At 45.0% G+C, this 20,833-nt stretch overlaps 1 protein-coding gene across 10 annotated transcripts in view; it reads left to right on the forward strand.

Moving 5' to 3' along the window:
• Positions 1–20,833, forward strand: part of MAPKAPK3 (MAPK activated protein kinase 3) — a 125,420-nt gene that overhangs the window by 30,083 nt on the left and 74,504 nt on the right. The window contains exon 1 of one of the 10 annotated variants that reach the window (XM_054837640.1): positions 6,574–6,934. The exons of the other annotated variants lie outside the window; for them this stretch is intronic. The gene's annotated coding sequence lies outside the window, so the exon portion shown is untranslated. Of the gene's footprint in view, positions 1–6,573; positions 6,935–20,833 lie in introns of those variants that run through there. 10 annotated transcript variants of the gene reach the window in all.

Raw genomic sequence — 20,833 nt, forward strand, 5'->3', positions numbered from 1 at the left:
CTACTAATAGCGTAGGAATGCTGCATCCCAGCAGTGATGACCCTGTGCCTTAGTCAGGAGATAATAGTCGTGTTTTTTCCATTCAGTAACAGGTATACAAAGCCAGCAACAGTACTCGTGCGAGAATCATGAAGTCAAGTATTAGTTTGAGAGTCTTACAAGAAGGAAAGATACCAAAGGTTCCCCAGTGTTGAGCTTTTAGAAGGAGGAAAAAGGAGAACCTGCAGCACACCTCTGTTCGGAAAACAGGAGTAAGAGTGTTGGCCTTGGCTTTGGGCAGAGGGACGTGGGTTTGGGAGTCTCAGCGGCAGGGGAATAGGAGGCCCCTGTTGTGGAATATCCCAGTGAGTGTCAGGTTTATTGCTGTCAAAAGGAGTGATTACAAACGTGGTCAGAACTTAACCGTGAGCATGCGAGAAGACTGGCATCACCTCTTGGAAATATGTAGCAGCTGATTACCGTGTCCATTTTTGTATGTATAATGTGACTCTGGTTTTCCATGTCTTTTTGCCTCCTGTTATATTGACCTACAATCTTTAGCCTTTAAACAAAAATCTATAGGATATCATAGAGTGTTGAATTTACATTGGGAGTGCCATAACCCTATCATGACTGCTATAACTGTATCTGAAAGGGTCTCTTTAGCAGGAGAAGCCTGACCTAACACAGCTAGTTCTACTACCGGCCCCTCTTCCCTTGCACTCCCGCAGGATAGCTTGTGTTTTGGGGCAGGCAGGCAGGTGGATGTGAAGGGCAAGGAATGGCTCATATGTGCCCAAGTCATCAGGACTAGCAGAGGAGAGGCTCCTCTGCTAACTTTGGAAAACAGCCAGTTTGGCTCTAGCTGTCCCAAGCGGAGAGGTGGAAGGATTTCGTAATAGCACCTGGTCTCATTCTTCCTTCCCCCTCTGATATCCTGGAACACTGGGGAGTTCATCCCTCTGCCTTTGCGAGGATTTTTTCCAAATAGATCTGATAAAGAAGTAGTTTTACAGTCTTGTCTTATGCTTATGGAAAGAGTCCTTGCTTGGCAGCTCTTGCAATCTAAATAATGCAAGATAAAACCGCAACATAAAACACAGGGCGTGAATTCAAGGAAAGGTTAGCAAGAGGACAATTTAGACGTAAACCAATTTAGCCATACTGAACTAATTTATTTTTTTTCCACTGGAAAGGTTGAAATTAGTAACGTGGGGAGAGGACTTTCCTTGGAGACTTGCATTGAATTTGCAGATCTGGCCAGAATAGAGCCCTTTGCCCAGCTGCTTCTATGCCTCGGTCTGCTAAACCTACAAAGGAGGAAAGTCTGCGCAGCAAACAAAAGGCAGCTTTGACGTCAAGGCCTGGGACCGTTGCCCTGACACTGGGAGGTGGAGCACAGAAAGGAATCCGCAGCTAATAGGCTCTGGACCGGAGTGCACTTTGGCAGAGGGACAGCTACTACCCCTTCTTTCCAGGAATAATATTGTTTATTTCTATCTCACTCTCTCTGGCTAAAGTTACCCTCATCAGGTTTCACTTCACCTGTCTCCCCCATAAATTCATCAGAGTGCAGGAAAAATCTAATCTGCACACTCCTCGTTCTCCATACCCTCTTCCCCGAAGAGCAACATTGCATATTTGTTTTGTTTCTTTGCTTTGACGAGTTCATGACCGCAACTTTCTCTTCCCGAAGCTTTAGCTGGTAGGATTTAATAAAGACATACACATGCAGTTTGCTATGTTTCTGTGTGGCTGCACGCATAGGTGTACATGTTCAAGTGCGTATCATTCCTGCCTGCTACGGAGGAATGGTCTCTGCGGCTGTTGCGACTGTGGGTATGTACATAGAATTCACTGCCTTAACAGCAGCGGATATTTCTAGTTTGCGCAAACGGCTCTGTCCTGTGGACAAAAGCTTTGTTCTGGGAAGTTTCAAAATGTTGCAATGCAATGTGGTAACAACCTGAAGTTCAGTGGATTTGTTACATGGTTTTGATTGGCTCTGGGTTTGTTAAAAAGGCACTATTTTTACATCAGTTTCAGGTTGCCAACCTTTCCTGGGCAGACTTTACAAACTGTTGAGTCATGGACCAAACCTTTAGTAAACTGTCCCGTATTTTTTGTTTTATTCATCTTTTCTAGCTCTGCAGTTCAGGTCAGTGTGTATTTGCCCCCTGTGCACTTCGGAACACTGTGCAGCCTTTGAAGGTTTAGGAGCTGAATCCCAGCCTCCGGACAGGATGGCAAAGGCACTCTCAGGTGTAGCTGTATTTGGCTGCGTACGAGCCAGGAGGAGATGAAGGGAACCTTTATGACAGCTTTGGAAAGCTTCACTCAGTAAATCAAATGCAAATTTGTCTCAGAGTGCTATGAGTTGTAATCCCTGATCACTGGTTCTTTCAGCTGGCTGCAGGGAGCAACCTGTAAAGAAGCGTTCCCAACGCTGCACAAGGCAGTACTGCTACTCAGGCTGTTATAGTTAGGGACTTTTTCACCAGCTCTTATTTAACCCTTCTGAGATTTAAGATCATGAAAGTGCATTGCCACTCTTTTTACATATGCATGCGATATGAATGAGAAGTATTGAAAATAGGTCTACAGGATATTAATGGCATAAGAGTTTATAGCTTTTCTTGGGTTTGATATTTTTGAGTTAAATTCACCCCTTTAAAATACATGAGTTCATTTTTTCCATTTGCGGTCAGTTACTCCAGATTGTCCCTGGTGAGATCTGAGTTGCTTTGCTATGTTGGCGGTCATTTACTTCCCCCTCCCACCTCAAATTCAAGTGTTAAAATCATGGGGATTATCTATGTCCAAAAAAAGAAGTTTAAACTGAGCGTTCAGCAGCTCCTCAAATAGGAAGATTTAAAATGGCTTCTTTTTTCCTCCTAGTTCTTTGTACAAGCCTGCTGGTCTCATCTTACGATGTGTGCTTGAGTTTTCAAGCTTGGTTCAGAGCTGTCTCTACTTCTCTCTGTACTTCCCTAATCTGAATTCCTCACCATGTATGTGTTGTAAGAGTTTCTTTGTGTGTCATTCTACACAGAAGCCAGATCCTAAGAAACAGTAAAAAGTTTCTTCTTAAAAAAACACGTTTCTTCTTACAATCTCTTGCCTCTGCTGTACGTTCAGGTGGTTGGCAGATGAGATTCTGCTCTTGCCTTGTCTGATTCCCTGGAAGAGCCTGGCTGCTGCCTGGTGTGACCACAGGAAGGAGGATGGGAGGGACTGCTTTGCAAAAAAGCTGGTGGCAGATGAGTGCTAACGGAGAAGAAAGAGTTCTTGGATCTGGTTTAATTTCCTCAGCCTTCCTAAGAAAGGGAGGAGAATGAATGCGGCTCTCCAACACTGTTCTGTTCCAGCTGCCTTCTGTCCTTCCAGATAGGCAGTAGCTCAATGTTTCCGTGTTGAGTAACAAAGAAGATGCTCCAATCTGGACCTAAAGCATCTTAACACTTTAGATTATACTGTGCTTTCTTGCTCTGTTTTCCACTGCATTTTCATTAGAACTTATGTTATGTTGTTACTTGGAGCCTTTGTCATCTCTTTAGACTGCACTGTGAGAAGAGAAGGGGCCACCCAGATGTTTCAGCAGTGGAGGAAGGCAAGGTGGGGCACTTGGAGACACAGAGAGGACTTGAAAGATGAGCACGCTGGCTGGGTGCTTCTGATAAACTGATTGGCAGTGAAGTAATTAGCACTGGCACACTGCCATCACTGACTGTTGATGCAATTTGCTTGGATCAGCCTTTCAAGGGTTTTTTGTCCAAGTTCTGGTTCTAGCAACCCCGCTGGTGAACTGCAGTTTGTCACAGTAGAGGGGAAACTGCTGTGATAAATCCCCCAGCAACTGGGGGATGAAAACAGGCAAGTGGAGAATTTCTGCGTATTGATAAAAGCAAATCCTGGCAATCAAAACCCTCTTTGGAAACCAGCTCTGTGGGAAATGGCTTTGCATTTTATGCTAGCTGGGCAGCAATACTTGCTGGTGATGTGTATAGAATTAAGCCCTGAGAGCTGAGCTTGTGACATGAGTGGTTTGCTGGAAAAACGCAGCAGTTAGTTACCTTAGCGGTGGCTGGAGCAGTTAATTGAGAAATGGGCTATGTCTGTTTGGACAGACTTTCAGTTGGTTTCATGCTCAAACTCTGAGAACCCAGAAGAAAGAGGGGCATGAAGAACAGCAAGAAAGGGAAAAATGCTTTTTTGTTGGTGGTTTGTTGGGTTTTTTTAACTATGCAGTGATATGAGATCAGGCAAATGACTGACTGCATCTGTAGTGGCTGTTTCTTTTAGTTTAGAACATGTTTGTGCATTTATGTTGGGACCAGAAGAAAACAGGGGCAAATAATAAAGGATATTGGAAGTCCCCTGTGGAAAATGGGTAAGATGGGGAGGGAATATATGATAAAAGAATTGAGAAGCTGAGGGAATCTGTGAAGGCTAGAAATCAACTGAGGAGCTTCTTTCTTTTAAAAAGAAAGAGTGGAAACAATGCAGGGAGTGAAAAGGGTGAAAAGAGCAACTGGGAAAGAGGAGAGTGAGTGGAATATTCCCTGAATAAAACAAGGGGGAGGAAAGCAGCAAAAGTGGTTGAATCGTTATAGTTCTTACGTTTGGTTCTGTATTTTATTGAATTTCCATGGCACCAGCTAATGTCAGACTGCTTGCTCCTTTCTGTGCTTTACATTGTGTATAAATGTGTGGGAGCTTTTTTGAAAACTGCTGGGCGTACAGTACAACCGGGGTCACTTCGACCTCAGTGAATCTTCACAGCATCTTCCCATCCCTTGGCAGGGCTATGGAGGGCTGGTCAGGATGCGAGCAGCTCCATCCTCTGTGCTGGGGATGAATTCTTCGCTCGTTCATCAGGAATTCAGAGGGTAGTTCCTAAAGCCTTTTGCAAACCTTCTCTTCTCTCCAAATGCTTCCTTTCTTACACCTCCATCACGTGGGACATAGTGTAAGAGGCAGGTCTCTGATGCTGTAGCACTAATGAGCAAGTTTAATCACCGTCTTGAGGATTAGGTATTATTTATAGTTTATGCAGTTAGGCCTTGATGGCTGCAGAAACAGTACGTCCGGAATGAAGAAGTAAGAAAGGAGCGCTTTGTTCAGCTGATCAGCTGTTCTCTGAGAAAAGGTGGAAGCTCTGTGGTCCTGTCGTGGGCAAGACAGAGCAGCGGCACAATTAAAGTTGTGGAGAAGGAATTAAGAACAACCATTTGCCAGGCTTGAGTATGGCTGTGTGTGCAAATTGGCAACAGTGATGGTACAGTCTGTATTAACAGGTCAATATGTGAAGGAAGGGTTATGTACTCGGTTTGTGCAGTTTTTCATTGCCTGGAAGGTAGAATCACATTTGGTTTGTTTTTCTTATATTTTGCTGCTGGCATTCAAAACTTCACTGTTTTGGCTAGTGGAATTGGAGTGAAGGATAAAAAATAGCTGGTTTTCTAAATAGAAAGAAAAAAATGGTTTTCTTGGAGTACTTCCTGCATCTTTCTTCTCTCATATCAGTAAAATCGGCTAACTTGTTTTGCCTGAGTGAGAGTTAATTCAGCTGTATTGTCTGAAACTTAATAGCCATTTGAGTTACAGCAGCTTAACTTGTAACTTAAAAAGCAGATTTAAGACGTTCTCTATGTAGCTACATACATATCACAAATATTATATATTTATACCTCACATACTATACATTAATACGTAATATGTAGGTTTCTACTTGACTCATTGTAGTAGAGCTGAGGAGGCCCAGCTACCACCTTCTGCAAAGAGTTGTCTTTAAAGCCGTTGCTTAGCTCATTTGATGCTCTTCTGTCACTTGAAAAGGGATTTCTGCTTACATAATGTGCAGTCAGAGGGGGTTAAGAACATGGTTCACTTTTTCATTATCTGCCATCTGGGGAGAGTTTTGGATCTGTAGTATTGTAGTCCCAATTTTACACATGATTACTCAAAGAAGCTGCTTGGAATTTAACAGGAGGAGCTAAATAAGGAAGGAGTGAATATAATTTGGTACATAGGTGGGAGGAGGAAAGACATCACCTGTCAGCCCCCACCCATTCAAAGACTCAGAGAAACTGTTTGCAACTCATCACCTAGGGTACTGGTTGTCAACACTTTCAACATGAGTAACTCAAAACTTTCCATCAGAAAGTCCTCCTGACAGTAGGCTTCCTTTAATTAGTCATCTTTCATGGATGTCAGCAGTAATCCATGGAAAACCCCCCAAGTTCTGAGGACTGCACCTTGAAAACCAGTGGCATAAGACATCTTGAAGATGCCTCTCATGACATCAATGTGCATTTTATCATGTTGTCTTCCCTTTCTGTATTAGAAAGGAACTGGGATCTGAGGGAAGTGGTAATCTGCATTCCCATGTGGTCACTGTAGTCATTGTGCTGCTGGGTCAAAGCCAGTGCAGGTTTGTCCAGAGACAGTGTTGGTGGGACTTCAGCATCAGCTCATGTCCTTCCCCCTCCAGCATATTCTGACCTCTGGAGGTGTCTCAGGGGTGTGGAATTTTGCCGTTCTCCACTTGGGTAGGGAGGGATGATTTCCTTTGCAGTTGTTCCTTCTGGAAAAGTGAGACCACATCATGGACCAGCGTCAGGCTCCCAATCCTCTTGATTTCTGGCTGTTTCTGTGGCCACTACAAACAGAAAAAGGACTGTCACCAGATAGAGTGTGGAGTTTGGGGGTGCAGAGAGTAGGACAGACCGCCTTTTGGGTAGCGTGCATGCTTGACAGCCTGTTTTTAAAAAACACAGCGCAGGGTGTGTAAGTACATAAAGTTCCAGCGTGTTGAGGTTTCCAGATAAAGTAAGCTGATAAGCCATGCCAACGTTTTTTTTGGCTCCCGTGGAAAAGGCACCATTGCACATGACTTGCTAACTGCAGCTTCTGCCCACCTATTTAAAGTAGTACATGAGCACAGTAGCCCCAGGTATGTGATCCGTAATAACAGTGCTTATTGCTAGAATTCTTCCGCACAGATGAGCGTGAATAACCCTGACTTGTGCCTGACTTGTCTGTGATCAGTGGCTTGGGAGGATCAGCGATGTGTTATGGGAATGGTATAAAGTCTACATCTTGACATTTTCTTCTTTTTCCTCTTGTGTGTAATAAATATTTTTTTAAAAGCTGTTGAGAAGGATGTGGAATGAGACTGAAAGCCTTCTCTCTTCCAAAAGACCCTCCTGTAATATATGTAAAAGCAGAAAATATTTTTCATTGCAACTGTCACACTTAGTTTAAGATCGCGAAGGTGAAAGTCCATAGTAAACTTTCTGTGTTACCCAAATATGCTTCTTTGACCTTATGAAAACCAAATAAACACACTGTATTGTGGCCTTGGGGACAGGCCAGGAAAAACTCTGTAAATGGAACAATATCATCACCTTTCATTGCAGTGCAGATGATTGAAGGAGAAACGTGTGCTGTCAGAGCAGAGAAAGCCATTTAGTTTATTTACTTTCTTTCAGCTCCTAATTTTCATTTTCTGGCTGTTACTTTCCAGCCAGGTGCTCAGAGAGCTTCCTTCTGAAAACCTGAAGTCTCTCTACAGCTAAATGCTGTGCTGGGGAGAAGCCGGAATCTATGGGCCAGATTCTTTCTCCATCACCTTGGCACAGTTTTCTTGAAGCAAGAGAAATTGCATGTGATTAGCTAAGAAAAGAATTTGGTCCCAGACATGCCTGGCTCACACAATAGACATCTATTCCCTAGAAATAAGTTTGATAGCTGGATGTGTGATGAGCTGTACACACAGCTGCTTAGAGCAGAGTTAGGAGCCGGGGTGGCTCCATTTGAGTGCTTGAGAAAACCATGAAGTAGAAAAGCTGTTATATAAAATAAGTGCACTGCTAGAAGTGTGATGGCACGACTGCACTAGCATGCAGCCTTTGTACACAGCCGGTACACACGGAGCTGGTAATGGAGATCCTTCCCAGCATAGATCGCCTGTGTTAGGCTCAACCTAGTTTAAACCTCACTGTAGCGAGTTCTTACTGCTGTTTGTTACCGCTGATGTTTCCTGGTATAATGTGTGCTGACGCTTGGAAAGTAGTTTTGGTGTGATATCTCTGCGTGGTTGCTGCCTTTTGCAGAGTCACTTTCAAATCCAGGAGCTGGAATTACTGAAGGCAAGCCCGAGGTATGGCAGGAGCAGGGAGGCAGCGCCGGGCAGGGGAGCTGGAGGAGAGGTGGGAGCTGCTGCTGCCAGCTGCCAGTCCAGACAGGCTGCAGCTGGGCCCGTCCCTGCACTTTCCAGCACTTAAAAATAAGGTTAAAATCATCCGCCTGGGATTCACATGAAAAAGGAGAGGGAAATGTCTGGAGTGCTGAAGGGTCTGTGCAACGTGGCCTCTTTCCTGTTATCCTTCCTCCTCCTCCTCTGCCCCTCTTCTCCCTGTCCCCCCCCAGCCCCGGGGGCTGAGCGAAGGCCCAGCGGTTCTAGGAAGAGCTTGAGCCGAGTCAGCAGCCGCCAGTTCTGGGAACCGCAGCCCGGGCCCCGCGGGACGCTTCAGGGAATTCTCGCTGCCATTCCAAGGATGGCAAAAGAGCTCGTCCAGTGACCTGGGGCTCCCCAGCGGCAGGGGGCAAAAGTTTGGAGTCACGCCATGGGACTGGGAAGATTACCAGAGACACAAGGGCCTGGAGATTTATGCCCCGCTCAGAACTGTACTACAGTAATTTGTTTGGCTTCTTGGGGGAGAGAGAGAAAGAATTTGCTACACAGGAGATACCAGTAGTGACCACAGGAATTTAGAAAAGGGATATGGAGTTAAAAGGTCAAAATTTCCCGCCATCAGTCATCATCTCCTTGGTAGGAGTCAGAGAGGGTGCCAGAAGCTCAGACAGAGATTTCAAGACCCTGAAACCTCCCACAACCACATGACCTTGAATAAATAAAACGAGCAGCAGCACACTGAGGTTGAGCCTGGCTTGCGCTGCTGTCCCGCACTTTCTGCTTCCCAATGCCATGGCTCCCATCAGTCGTTTGCCCGTTCCGGGTTCAGATCTGCCGCACGCTCCCTCCTTCCAAAGCAGGAGATGATGGAAGCTTTCCTCCAAAACACTGCAGAGCTTCTAAGGAAAATGCTCAGCATGACACTGACAAATTGATGTTATTCTTACTGCCCATTTACAAGATAAAATTGTTTCACGTGCTGCTGGCAGCCTGGGAGGAGCGAATTTCTCACAGTCCCTGACTTTAAATACATGTTCTACATGTGGTTACTGAGTTGCTCTGGATCGGCTTCAAATTAGCAGAGATTTGATGAGAGGAAATGTTGAAGTTGGATATTGGCTTCCAAGATACTTTTATAAGTCACTGTAGCAATGCTGCAGGCTGCAGATAGTGCCTGCTTTTGCTGGTTTTGTGTAGTGCACACATGGAAGGGTTGCTTTCCTGGAAGAGGTGGTCTCATCCACTGCGACTTGTTCAGAGAGAGGAGGCAAGAAGTCACATTTTCTGGCCTTCTCCGAGGCCAGACCAGATGGGTCCCTTAGGCCTCGACATCATCAGTGCCATGAATTTTATTGGGATATTATCATTCTGTGCACTATTTCCAGTCTAGTCCTACTCATTGAAAAGTCCTGTGAACTCTGTTCCAACTCTGACCCTGAGTTTTGCTGCTCTTTTTTGACTCGAGCTGATAACCACAGCTCTGGCATGTTGTGCTCCAGCCAGCGTGTTGTCTTCCAGGGTTGTTCATTTAACGCTGTCAGCTTTCCCCTAGACATCATAGCAGATTTTTTCTTTGCTTTTACATTTAATACCTTTCTAAGGTATCAGTCAGCCCCAAACCTCTTTCTTCCTACGTATTTATTGTGATTCTGATTCTAGTGTTTGATCAGACTTTCTGATGCTGCTTTTGAGCCTTTCCTCTTCTCCAGTTTTTGGGGTTTTTTCCTGTGTATTTTTCCACTGTGGAGAAACTTTCATAAAATGAGAGCTAGCAAAATGTTTTCAGCTCACGTATGACCTTGGTTTGGGAAGAAGCATATGCGTGCGTTTGGGGGGGGAGGCAGCTGTTCTTGCTCTTCATGTAAAAGACCTTAATAGATTCACAGGATTGTGCTGCTGGAGTAGCTGTTTCATCAAAGCCATAGCAACTTCCTTCTTGCCTTTCTTTTTCTTAGTCTATTAGAGGTATTTGGTTTCTATGAACAGCTAATTAAAATGCAGAGGACTAGCTCTTTATTAAGGTTTTATTAACTTTTAATTTGCTTTTTAGTTTTTGGTAGGGGATCAAAAGGCTTAGCTCTTTCCTAGAAAGATAACAAAAGGCTTGTAGTGCCGTGCTAGGATAATCTCCCTCTAATAACTTCATGTGCTCTGCAAAGATAGGGGCAGAGACCCCTGCCAACGGGGGAACGTGAAAGGAAGCGTGGTGGGGATGTGCACCCCGTGGCCAAACCAGAACCTGGGAATCTCCCGGTGCCACAGGCAGGAGCAGCTCTGCCGGCTGCGCTGAGAGTATCCTTCCTGCCCCTGGCGTGGAGGGGGTCCTGCACGCTTCTTGCTCACCTGGAAGCATCTGAAATCCTGAATTCAGGCCCTCCAGCATCCACCCTCCCCCAACCCATCTCCCTGTATGTGCTGCTTCCTCCTGGTTGTGCTTTATTACCACAAGGGTGAATGCTCACTAGAGGGTGACTCCTTGTCACAGCTTCTTCCCCTGAGTTTTTGCTGGTGTGTAGTTGATGCAGGCTGTGATGAATGACAGTGCACACACTTAGCAGCCATCTTTCAAAGACTGCCTGTAGACTCTTCATCTGGAATCTTCCTTTTTCTCCTAGCAGGTTTAGTTTCTATTTAGTTGCCTTTCTGTTCTAGGTCCTTGAGGGATTGGGAGAGCAATATATTCAGGTTGTCTGTGGATGCTCTGCTTTAATGGAGTTATTCCCAGGCCTTTTAGGGTCTTCACTGTACCTGAATGTAGCTAGAACAGCATCAGTAGCTTTTGCTTTCATGTCTCCATTTTTCCTTCCTTCACCAAATACTCTCCTTTTGGATGCAGGCACATGTTTAAAATACACAGGGCTCCTTCTTGGTTTTGTGACTTGTTGCTTTGCTGCAGCAAAGAGACAGGATGGAGCTGAGGGAAGCCTAGAAATTCTATACCAAGTTAAAAAAAAAAAAAGAAATCTTTATTGCTTCTCTCTCTTTGCATTGCTGCAACTGGCATAAATAGGTGCAGGTACCACATGTCATTATCTGCTCGGTTATATGCAATGTCAGCAGCTACTGCTTACATGGGTAGAACCTGCATTTCAGATGTTACTTGCTGCCAAGATAGAGGGATTTTTTTTTATGACAGAAACTTCTTGCTGCCATGGAAGATCAGCAGTAGAGTAGTAGAGCAATTATGATTTTTGTTTGTCAAGTCTTGAGTGATTTTTTGATCCATCCATCATTGCATTTTTTATTTACTTTCCTTCTAGGGAAGGTATGGTTTGAAGTTTGCACATAACTTGTTTATTATGTGCATCTCCAAAAGGTGAAACAAGTCTCAGCTTTTCTGTCTGTTAGCTTTCAAACAACTGTGCAATGATTCCTCAAAGTAGCTTTCAATGAGTTAACCTTTTATGAATTTGTTACCTAATCTGAAGGATAAGGAAGATGATCAGCTTGCTTTCCCTATGGGAAACTGGTATCCTAAAGCAAACAGATCCTACCCCTCCCTAAACAAACAGATATATTGCTATAATCCTTTCTTTGTCCTGTCAAAGAAACCTCATCTCTTTCACACATTAAATGAATAGTTATTTCCTGCCTGAGCAAGTGATGAGCAATGCCTGGGACTGAGAATCTGAGCACGGCTGTCCCCTCTGCAACTGGGACCGGCTATCTGTGGCACCTTGGCTAACAGAATTGTGCCACATGCTGTTTTGGCTCCTAGAGTAAAGCAGCTTTTGCCCTTCCTCCTCTGGGGTGTTCTTTGTGCCACGCTGTCACACGAAGAGTTGCAGTGGAAAATCCTGCTTACTGGACTCCATGGAACCTGCAGGCTGACAGCAGGGGCTGGCACAGAAGGGAGTTTGGAGCAGCTGGAAAGAAGTAGGAGTAGTTGCAATGTAGTGTTTAAAAACTGTTCTGTCTCTTTGTGGTGACCTAAGAAAGGTGCAGAAGGCATGAGACTCCCTGTTTTGTTAGCCATAGCAGACACCTGTCCAATCTGACATTAGCGCTGTCGTCGGAAGAGGCTTTTCCCTGTGAACTGGCTCTCAGGTGGGGTTTGAGGAAAGCCTGTGCAGACTTCTTGCTCAGCAGCAGATGCGAAGCTTCCAAAGGTATTCACAGCACCATATGGTTGCAACATGATCTAGTGCCAAGGTATTAATTCCCTCCTGATACTGTATATCTCTCCCTATTTGTTTGCCTTCTCACTTGTTACTTTATTCTCCTGTTGCATGAGACTATCCGGAAGAAGGTTGGAGGGAACAGAGGCAGGTGAAAGGTTTAGGAACAACACAATATCCTGGAGTAATGCATTAGCAGTTGTCTTTATTGGCTCTTCTCACTCCAAAGGGGATGTTTAAGCAGCTCGAAGGCTGTGCAAACCATCTGTGATAACAATAAACCACAAAGCAGAGGCCGCACCCAGGCTGGTACAGCCTTCACTAACCCCCCAGCTGGAAACACTGAGCCTCTAAAACTGCCTGGAAGCAAATGGGGTGTGTTTGCATGATTTGCACCCTACCAGCGAGGACTCACTTTGGCAGGAGGACCTGCTGGTGCTCCAGCGATGAAGCTATGCTGCCTGCAGACCAGAGCAGGAGAGCCTGTGCAGTGCAGTGCGGTCTGCTGCCTTTGCAGCTGAATTATCTGCTACAGTGAGAACATCTGCACTGAGCTCTCCTTTGCTGCTCCTAGGTCTTCCTGGGGAGAGCAGCTACATCTGCAGTGGGCCATTTGTGGTGTTTCCTGCTCAGAAATATTAGGAATTTGATAACGCTGTTTTCTGGCTGTAACTGCTAGAGGAATTTAAATAGAACTCATGAATCTGGCAGCTACACAAGCCTTTGTGTGAATTTACTTCCGTAAATAGAAGGTATCAGGGAGACATTGAAGAAGATGTCTCAACCCCATTCATCCTTCAGCTTGACGATTGTCTGCCTTTCAGCTGTGCCTGAGCCTTTCACCTTGCAGAGGATTGGAGATCTTCTGTTCAGATGGGAGAGATAGGCACTTACAGTCAAAAACCTCAAGACAATATAATGTAAAAAAGTGAGCAATAATATTTGCATCCTGTCCAGCCTATGTTTATGGATCATGTGTTTCACCTCCCTATATTCCTTGTGAACACTTCCTGACTTCCAGTTCCAAACTGTAGTTCGGAGGTGCTGCCTAGTCATGAGTTGCTGTCTTTGTTTTGTGGGAGGGAGATGTATGGAGTAATTCCTATATATCTTTTAGTGACTTCTGCATCAATATGTGGATTAAGGATAAGTTCTAGCCATGATAAAATTACACCTGTGCTGAATTTGGCACATTTGGCTTTTTCGTAAAGCCTTTAGAAAACCTCAGGCATAAAATCTGTAGAAAGCCAATTGCTGTAAGTACCAGTGGTACGTCGCTATATTTCTATTTATCTTGCCATTGCAGTGAGAGCTATGGTGTGCGTGAGGTTTCAAAACTTATTTTGTATCTGCTCCATCTTTATGTCCATACCACTGACCTACAGCAGTGAGCGACCAATTGTCTTTAAAAAGTCTGACGAAATGTTTGCATACAGCAACAAGTCATGTTGCAGAGGTGCTCAAACCAGAGCTAATCTGAGCTTCTTGCAGTACATGGCCATGGTGGTACCAGCTTGGGTCCCAGGAGCAGCGTAGCTCTCTGTGGGACCCTGTGTCCCCAAGCACGCAAAACCATGGCCGGTGCCAGATGAATGCGTTCCTGTTCAGCTCCATGTGTGCTCTGGTCCCTTCTGAGATAGCCTTCCACTTATGAGTGGGATTGTGAAGAATATAGGTGGGACTGAATGGGATCATCGTGTGGTATATCCCCTCACGCTTTTTAGGTAATCAAAGTATGACTCTCCCAACCTTGCGGTGCTCTATGTCCTTGTAACGTTGGGATTAATTTCAGAACCCTGGTGCAGCAGGAAGATAGGTTGCTTTACGAGTTATTCCAGCACAGAGAGGGCAGCTGGAGCTCTACAAATAAAGAGTGTGTGCTCAGCGTCCTTGGCCTTGCTTCCACCGCTTCGGCATGCTAATAATCACTGCTTTTTGCCTAGTGAATAGCAATTCCTGTCACATGGTGAATTCTGAGTCAGTTTTTGCCCCACAGCTCACACTGAAAAGTGTGCATAAACCTGCCACCTTACCCCTCTTCCAGGCATTGATCCCCTACCTGAGACACCCCTTTGGGAAGGTGTGAGGTGCAGGCCAGGTGTGGGTCTTGATGGCCCTTCCAGACACCAGGGAAGGTTCATCGTCAACTTTGTCTGGTTCCCTAAACAATATTTCCAGCTGATCCTGTGCCTAACATCTTGCCCTCTGGGTTTTCTGTGTTTCGTAGAATTCACCCGTAGAGCAAAGTGGTGGGTGTTGGTTGGTTGTTTTTTTGTTTTTTTTTTTTCTTTTCTTTTTTTTCTTTTTAATAAAACATGTTCAGTTAGCTTCCTTAGAAAAACCTCCCTCGGTGCTCTGATTGGGTGTCTGGCAGAGGAGGGACTGCTGTCAGCATGTCTGAGTTCCTGGAAGAGCTGAAGTGCAATGAGAATGACCCCAGGGAGCAATGGGCTTTCCACAGAAACCCAACAGTCTGGGGGGAGGGCCATCCTTCTGTGGTGTTCCTGTATGCCGCAGGGCACCCTGTGGGTACCATCAGCATCCTTCTCATTTCTGGAGACCCAAAAGCTGAGCAGATAACTTGTCTGCTCCTTATTTACTCTATAGATTTTTAATTCTAGATCATATTCCCATTTGTATGATGTTTTCCTTCACCTTTCACTATTTTACTTGCACTGTACCTGCCTCTACATTTAAAGACGCAAACATGAATTGCAAATTTCATAGCTGTGACTTGGTCTTTTCCTTGGCTTATACTTCTGGGCTGATCTGGTGATAGGGCCTGTCTGTATTCATCTTTTGGGATCGTTGTCATCCCACAGATGTTCTGGTATTTACAGAGTCACTTCAAGCTTGTATCTTCTTTTATCTGGACCAAATGCCTTTTGCCTAGTTCTTGAGGGCATTCAGGGAAGAAGGAAAAAATACCATTGCAGTCCTTACAGCAGAGGCCTAAGGGAATTAACATTAAATGAAAAATCTGCCTACGCTACAATCTGGTAGTAAGATAGCAGTGGAAAGGAAAGATCTGGAAGTTGCTTCCCCCCCAGCTTGCTTGCCTTTGAGTGCAAAGAGCATTGTCCTCTGGGTGCAGCCTGAGAGGTGAGCAAGCAGGGGAAGGTGTTCCTGCTTTGGTGCTGTCAGACCGAAACTGCCAGATAGGAAAATGCACGCGCCTGCTTTGCATGCGAGAAGTCACATCGCTGTGTGTTGCACAGCAGGAAGACAGCAAACCTTTGGAGGCAACGAGTTCAGCTGCCTTGAGTTCAGGAGCTTGTCTTTATCAAGAAATCAGAGTGCACTAAGCCAGTGCATGGATTTATAGTGTACTTGCTGCTCTCTGTGTACTCGCAGTGTACAAGAGGTTGATTTCATGTAACTTACTAATTCACTGAAATAATTTAATTACCTTGTGTCTGAAACTGAGACCAGAACTGTGGGGGACTTGGGGTACTCTGACAGTGCAGGGCTATGCCATCCTCCTGCAGGTTCTGCCAGGCTCTGAGCATGACAAACTATTGCCCTGAAAAGTACCCCACTCAAGACTTACTCCCACTCCTCTAGTGTAGGGCGAGCATCATCTCAGACTGCAGGCTCTGTTGGCACAAAGATCTAGAATGTTTTCATGCCTGCACAGGTGGTTCTTCAAAGTAGAAGAAAGAGGCATGCTGCTCTTGATGTTAGGCTTGATCTCTGGATGGATCCTGCTCAACCAGCAGCAAATACAACTCTGCTTCTTGGCTAGTGAAAAGTCAGAAACGGCTCTGCTTTCATTTCCCACCCTAGGATGCACGAGCAGCCCGGTTACATGAGTTTCCCCCACTGGCTCCTCCATTCCCACAGCAGAGCTTTTTCCTAGGCTGGCTGCAGTCACTGCGGCATGTGTGTGACGCCCCTTTCACACACACTTCCGTAGCTTGGGTGACTTAACTGGGAGCTGCACCAGACTTACCACAATATGGGAGGAAAATCAAGTCTAAAGTATTGTGCATAGGTTACAAAATATTAATGCACCATATGGAAGAAACAAAAAGTACTTTTCCAAGCAGGGGAGGTTGAGTAAAATTAAAAAATCATCTTTGCAAGCTCCTTTGGTCTGCTTTGGAGACTCAAAAAAATAAGCATGCACATAAAAAAAGTACTTGACATTTAACAGCACAGGGAAATGAAACTAATCAGATATGGTGCATGAAGACAGCAGGAGGGAAATGCTCTTTTGTAGTTGGTTTCTTTCCAAGCAAATAATCTTAGTCATCTTCTGTCAAGCACACACAGGGTGGAATAGGTGTTTGTCATAAGAAGCGTGTAGCTAGATGTAATTAGTAACAGAATCCAGCTTTCCATGAAAAGCTTATTAGCTGACATGAGGAGTCAGACCTGTTCAGGTACTCTAATGTTTCACAGCTCCTGCTAAGTCAGAGTGAGTTTCCAAAGAGCAACTGTGATTCATCCCAGTCGGCAGCGAGCTACCCACCACCGCGATGGGGAAAGGGGGCTGTCTTTAGCACTCCGGCAAGCAGAGTGCTTGTGTTTGTGTGTTTGTGCAAGAGCAATAAAAATACAGGGTGCGAGCTGTCGGACGAGAGGTCAAGTCGGAGTGTTTTTCATTTGAGAGGGAAAGGAGTGAGGGAAGACCTTATGTGGTTAGGAGCCCAAGGGACAGCTTTAGTTCCTGAGCTTATAAAGCCAGGCTTAGAAATGTGGGGTTTTTCTCTGCATGGGGGATACGCGGTTGATTGCCCTAGGGACAAGAGAAAAGATTTAGTTAAATCGCTTGTGCTTTCCTTTATTGTCCTACCCATCTGATGGACTTGTCTCTTCTCTGGCAGTGCCGGGGAGAAGGGAGGTTGGGCCACATACAAATAGTTCTCGCTAGGATTTGAGGCAGCATTGCAGAGGGCAAGAAAAAGTCACCTTTGTACAGAATAGCTTTGAGCCTGGCTTTCTTTTTGTTAAGGTTACTTGTATTGGTTTGACCTTGGCAGAGGCGGTAGCGCAGAGAACCAACCCCTTTGTGCGCTAGCCGTAATCATTTCTTCAGAATTGTTTTTGAGGTTGTTTTTAAATTGCACTGCAGGAGACTCTTCAGGCTTGGGTAGAGCCACATTAATTTTGGTGACGGGCTTTTTGCCCATTGTTCATAAAGGGCATTCCCATTGCGGCGGTTCCCAGGCGGGCGCACGGCCCGGGGCTCTGCGCGAGGATTCGAGCTGAGGTTTTTGGTCAGAGAGGGAAGTCTGGGGGGCTTGAGCTTGGTTTGGTCCCCTGCACCCCTCACCCAGGGCACCTCCCCGGGCCGCCCATGGGCAGCCCTTGTCTCTGCACCATGGCGCGTAAATCCACTGACCAAACGTGAAGCGTTGGTGTAGTCCTGTGTCATCTCTGGGTTAAAGGAATGATTTGAACGCATCCTCTGTTCTTGGATTGTTTGAAGGATTTTGAGTAAGGTGGAATTATTTTTAGCTTCACGTAGCAACAGGAACTGCCGGATAGCTAGAAGAATTGGTTTAAGTGAACACAGCTATGGTCTGTCTGTTTTGAATTCGATGTTGAAGAAATGACCTACTTTCTGCAGGGAGAGCTGTCATTTTAAAACAGACATTAAATTGTTACTTGGTAACTGTGTAGGGTTTGGAGTACCTTTAATAGGCCCAATTTGTGCTCAGCTGCTGAATTTTGTGGCTGCCTTTGTGTGTCTCAAGGTCAGGCTGGTCACCACTGATAATTTTGTATTGCTCAGACATTTTCTAATGATGTGGAAGCAGATCAGTACAGGGAACAGAAAGGAGGAATGACATGAAAACTCCGCTCATCCAGGCACTTCTGTCAAGTACCGCGTAGGAGATGTACACGCAGTTCTTGTGTCCTCGGCCTTTTGGTTCCTGCCTCCCCACTGGAGGCCCTGGAGAGGACACACAAAGCCCCAACATCTCTCTGCCTCAGAGGAACAAAAGAGGAAGCTTCCTTTATCTGCCAGTTTTCCTTATGTTCCCTGAACGTGCACAAGAAAACAAAAGGTTCCTGGGGTTCATAGATTTAAATAATCAAATTTAAAAAAAAAAAATATCCAAGGACTTTTCTATGCAGATTGCTGATGTCGCTGCCATTTTGCTATACTGACTCCATTGCTTTAACTATTTATAGGCTTGCTAGTATCCATGTACCACCATCCTTTTCCTTGTTGCTGTTAAAAAGTATCACAGCCATGATTCTTTCAGGATAGAGGGCAGGTTAAGAGGTCTGTGTCCATGGAGACTTCAGAACATGTTTCTTGTTGATTTTTAACAGAATTATCTTGGCATACATACTGATCCCGAAGTTTAGCAACTGGGGCTGGAAGCTGAAGTGAGCCTATGTGAACAGTATTTGATCACTAGCATTCTGCACACAAACACACATGTATGATTTTGGGAGTGTCTTCCACAGTAACAAGCTGGGCTCTTTCTTTGGCGATGGCTCCAACTGGCATGAATGCCTTAATGCCGGAGATGGTAAAGAGCCTGAGTTTTCCTCTTTTCCTTTGGTTGATACCATAATGTATAAATCTCATTTGACAAAAGATACACAAAAAATCAGTGTTCCCTGACATAATTTCAAGCGCTGCCTTTTGTAGGCTTTAATCGTCAGTTGCCTCCGAAACAGCACTGCAGTACTGATGATATGAGCCATAGGAAGGCTGGAAGGCAAGGGTAAAGAAAAGAATTCCTTTATATTTTGGTTTCCTGAGATACCATCTTTTGAAGTGCCGGTCTTAGAAAGCAAACATACTGGAACAGCAAGGCATAGGGAATATTTATATCTCTGTAGCTGGTCAGGGTAAACCCTATGAGGAGTGTTGACCTCAGCTAGCTACGTCATCCAGTATTTGTTGGGTCATTACGTGAGATAGCTGGCTACCTAGAATCCACCAGTGCCCGCAACGTGTTCCCTTTTCCTTAAGTCATTTGTTTTGTCAATAATTGCAGAGAGAATTTTGAGAGCTTTTCCTTTTGCTCCAGTAAGAATTAATTATGCTAGGTATAGGGATCATTATAGGATATACAGCATTTGCTGTAAGCCTTTGGAGTTTTAATTCCACCTAAGTAATCGGCTGAAGAGGGATGCTGACTGCTGCTGCTGGGCGAATGGGAAGAGATAATTAAGAAACAGCTTCTTGACAGTTACCTATTTTCCTTAACCCAAGCATAAAAAGAGAATGTTTCTTTTGGTTCACAGGAAAAGGATTGTCCTTGCTTTAAGAAGGTCTTTGTCAGGAGTATTGCTTTTCCATCAGCTAATTCCTCTGAGAAGAGCTGAGACAAAGGAGGTGATTATTAGAGTGATAATAGGCCAAAAGGCAAATATAAAATAAACTGCAAAATTAACATACAAAATCTTTTGCTTGTTGCCTCCCGCGAACGGGGTAAAGATAAGCAAGATAATATATTTATTTTTGTTGTTTATTATTCAAGTAGGACTGTACTGATAACGTGTGGCAGGGGTAATCTGATTGTGTTATAGAGCGGACCATCTCTTTCTGAACGTGCCTCTCTTCCCATCCAAAACTGAGTGAAGTATTTCCCCTTCCAGGAGTTGTGATGGACCCTCCCTTCGAAACCATGATTTAAATGAATGCCAACATGATGTTCAAGGCATATTTTCTGTCAAAATCTGCTAATACACTTCTACGTTTGGAAACAACGGAAGTCAGCATGTGAGATTTTCACTTGCTACACAAGTCCATGTCACACTGTGACTTGACACTAATGTGAGTTATTTTGTTTTCAGCTGCGTGCCTGATTTGTACTGTTTTGTGTAATAAAGGCTCATCTTTTCAGGTAAGACAGGCTGTGTTATACAGCCAGGCAGTAGAGAGCTGAGGGACATAAAAAATAATAGCCTTCAGGTACCTTCTTCACGCAGCACATCCGAACAAGAGGGACCCGCATACTCGGAGTGTGCGGATCTGGCCTCCTCCCTGCCTGAAACACTGATTGGCAAGGCACAGTGCAGTTCTTCCCTTAACCCAGAGCCAAGCTAGAAGGATATATGCAGCCTGGGGGTGCACGAGTATGTCAGACGGAAAATGGCGTGGATGAAGAGAGATGGACTGAATCGAGTAACAGGCAGCTGTCGGAGTGGCATACCATGTGTCGGTTTGTGTCATTTGAGTGGTCCACGTGGAAAGTGGCAAGTGCAGCTATTCGCTTGGCAACAGAATCAACGACTTCTGCAGCAAAGTGCTTCCCCACTACCTTAATGACCAAACTCTTCCTCCCAGCTCATTTTCAGTATCCTGAGCGCTGAGGTCATTATGACATTTGCACACTCTTGCTTGGAACCGCTGTTTGTGAATACTCTTGAGTCAGCAGCCTGGCAGGTCACACTAACCCCGCTCCTAAAGATTTGACCAGCAAGACAAGGTTTTGCATGCACAGGGAAGCCTTCAATCGCCTATATTCTTGGAAAGAAAAAAGTAATATGGAGCCCTCGTGTTGGCCTCATATGGGGTCCGTTCAGCCCCCAGCTGATCCGCCTCATTCCAGCAGTCGTGCAG

This window comes from Grus americana, chromosome 11 (assembly GCF_028858705.1).
Source record: "Grus americana isolate bGruAme1 chromosome 11, bGruAme1.mat, whole genome shotgun sequence".
In the NCBI taxonomy this organism is placed as follows: Eukaryota; Metazoa; Chordata; class Aves; order Gruiformes; family Gruidae; genus Grus; species Grus americana.